Raw genomic sequence first — 3,760 nt, 5'->3', positions numbered from 1 at the left:
AACTGGTTTAGTCCCAGATTTAGGGTGCTGGTGGAAGCAGTGTATCACAGATGCATGACATGTCAACAAATAAATGCAGGGAAAAGGACACATGTCACATTGAGTCACATAGGGAGATCGGAGGTCCTTTCAACAGAATGCAGATGGATTATCTCGAAATGCCTGTTTGTAATGGGCTGAGATATGTCCTAATCATAGTATGTGTCTTCTCGAGATGGGCGGAAGCCTACCCAACCAGAAGAAATTATAGTCTCACAGTAGCAAAACTGGAATTGATACATAGGTATGACATGCTGGTTTCTTTGGAATCAGATTGGGGAACGCACTTCAATAATGAAGACCTTAAAATGATTTGCACAGCATTACAAATTGAGCAAAGCCTACATTGCAGCTATCGACCTGAAGCTTCTAGCCTAGTTTAGCAGATGAATGGGACTATCAAGTCTATGCTTCAACATTACTGAAATGGCCAGACACTTTACCCTTGGTGCTGATGAGTATTCAAAGTATCCCTGATAGAAAGACTGGTCTTTCGCCCTATGAAATACTGATGGGACGAGCAATGAGGTTGCCTGCTGTACCTGCACATGCATTATTGAACATCACAGATGATATGATACTCTACTACTGCAAAGAATTGGCTGATGTGATGCGTTCTGTTTCTTACCAGGTTGCAGCTGCCACTAAAGATCTTCACCAAGAACAGTGCCATGACCAAGAAGCATGTTCCGAAGAATTGTTTGGAGCAAATGTGGAAAGGCCCCTTCCAGGACATTCTTATGACTAATACTGTTGTGAAGTGTGGAGGAGTTCTAAATTGGGTGCATGCATCGCACGCCAAGATGAGAAATCCTGAAGAGGAAATTGTGCTCTTTTGTCCTGAACCAAGAGCATTGGTGACTGCACCGCCACAAGCTGTGAGACTGTGTGGAGCACTGACACCAGGATGCCACTAGAAGCAAGGAGAAGAAAGGGGCGAATAACTGCAACCAATTGCACCAATTCAAGTACCTGTCGTTGCACCTAGTGACACTGAAGTGTCTAACGAAGTAGAAGCAGAGACTGATCCTCAATTTGGAAACGTGACTGAAACAACATTAGTACAGAAAAAAGATCCGGGTGAAGGAACAAGCACTGGACTGAGAAGAGTCACCCATGAAGTTGAATGGCCTAAGACTTGTATTCAAAGAAGACTGACACAAAGTTTATCAATTGAGCACATTTCATTGACAATACTAGAAGAAACTGAAACAAGTGATGAAAGTGATTCAGGAGAAAATCAACAAAAGCTGAGAAGATCAAAAAGAGCGAGAGTACCTTGTCGGAGATATTAAGCACCTGAGTTGTCTTACTATTTGGACAGAGTACTGAATATAACAATTGATTATCTGTGTGATGTGAGATCTGAATTTTTCAAACCTCCATGACATCATCTCAATAAACCTTGCTAGATAAAATATATTTGCAAAAACGAACTGTGCATTTAAAAAAAGATTTTGGAAAGTTTGAAAGAAAGATATACGAAAAACAATAGACTAATATTGACACTGACTGTTTTAAAAAAAATATATATATTTTACAGAAGATCAACCTAGGCCCAAGTCTGCTGTAAAAGAGTAGGGATAACATTAAAAGAATTACACGGAGTAAGGTTAAAGGATTGTCTAAAATTGCTTTGTTGAAAAGTAATCATTTAAAGAAGCTATTTACAAAGTCTGCATATTGAACTTTAATTTGACTACATTTAATCTGCTCCCAAGGAAAATGTGTTACCTTAGAAATTGATGTAAATATATTATGTGTACAATCTTTGTAATAACAGTAATTATGATTACCATAGTGCTAGTAGGATTTTAACACTTGAGAAAGGTTTTTGAAATACAAACACAACAAAGAGCAATTGAAAGCTTCATTTGTCGCCTTCACTAGGGAGGCTTACTCAACAAATGTTTACTCTAGATTAGTACAGGAATACACGCACTCCATAGGAGCCAAGGACTGTTATGTTTGCGCTCATTTACCGTCATCTGAAGAAGTAAAATTGTAGTAATCACGCAGGTCTGCAGAGTAGTTTGTAGTACTTATTTATTAGTACATCTTCTTCACGCAGTAACCTCTAGCAGACTGGCAAAACAAACTGCCGTTAACAGAATCTCCACCAAGAAATCATTCTGAACACATCATCAATGTCCAGGGCAACAGTAGAACATCTCCACACATCTCCCCCCTTATAATATAATGAAGATAACACAAAATAAATCATTGAGAAACAAAGATTTTACATAAACATTAAATGTGTGTACCATCAACAGGGCCCTTGACTTTGCAAAGACTTCCTTTACTCCAGAACTTTCCATCACTCAACTGAACTACAGAATTTTTTACATTGACCACTTTTTGTGGTTGACAAAATTTACTTTCACCTTTCCTTATGTGACCAAACTTCTTCACAGCCACCCAGTCACCACAACTGACATTCAACTCTTTACCTGCTTTCCTGTTGTCATAAACCATCTTATTTCTTCTCTGGGACTCCATTGCTTTTGCTAACATGCCATCACGATCAACCCACACTTGATTTTTCTTGCACAACCATACAGGTGATTCCTTTGTTGCAGGTACCCTCCTTTTGAGAGCTGTAAATGGAGATACGCCTGTTGTAGAGTGTGGTGTAATTCTATGGGCCAAAACCATTTTTATTCAATTCAGACTTCCATGCAAGACCATTAGCTAAGGATAATTGAATATTCTCCATGATTATTCTATTGACCCTTTCCACTAGTCCATTTGCTTTTGGTCTGAATAATGCAACCTTTTCATGTTTGATGCCAAGTCCCTCAAGAAATTTTTTCATAACCGTAGAAACTAATTACACTCCGTTATCAGTCAGTCAGTCATAATGCTTTATTTCGATAAATTAATATCCTAAAAAGACATAGGAACAATACAATTACACTTAATCAACAATACATAATTAATACAGAATCAAATCATGATATATTTACATACTGTTACTATTTACACAAAGAAGATATAAAAGGTATGTAGTATCTAAAAACTCAATTATTAAAATATTTTAAAAAGAGGTCAGTTAAATAAGACAAACAATTCACATCGCTTGCATATACAAATTTTGATATATAAGAAATTCAGGGAGTAACCTTTTCAAGTTGACAATATAAAATTCTCCCTATTATTGTATCATATTTGTAGGATTATTGGACAACATCCTTTTCTTGATCCTAATAGCCCCCACAAGAAAGCTAGCGGCAGAAAACATGATCCTGGGGGACTGTAGTAACTGCAGAAACAAAAGTGCTGGCTTAACCTGTAAAAACCCTGCCTCCTTAAGGATCGGGATTAAAAATTTCCGTCTTAATGCCGTGAAGTGATCACACAACATCAAAAAATGCAGTGTGTTCTGGGTCGAGAAGTTGTCACACTTACACGGCAATGCGTTTTCGGGGGAACACCAGGTTGGAAAGTGACCAAGAGATAAATTGATCAAATTAAGCCGAAAACGAGTTAAAAGAAAACAATGGTAAGGCAGGTTTACAATGGTTAAGTATGGTTCAGGGCTGACGTGGGTACTCAAAATAATGCTAGTCCTCACCGTAGGTTTCTCAAGTTCTACTTGTTCCCTTTCCCGACTTAACAATTCTCCCATCATACCTTTAATCAAAACAATATCTTTCGCGGTTATCAAGGCGGGAGAAAGAAAAAGATCTGGTCTCCCTAGCTTATCAAGACAGTTTTTAAT

The sequence above is a fragment of the Triturus cristatus genome, chromosome 2_2 (assembly GCF_964204655.1).
Source record: "Triturus cristatus chromosome 2_2, aTriCri1.1, whole genome shotgun sequence".
NCBI classification, from domain to species: Eukaryota; Metazoa; Chordata; class Amphibia; order Caudata; family Salamandridae; genus Triturus; species Triturus cristatus.
The sequence above is the reverse complement of the archived record's forward strand: the minus strand, read 5'-3'. Positions refer to the sequence as shown.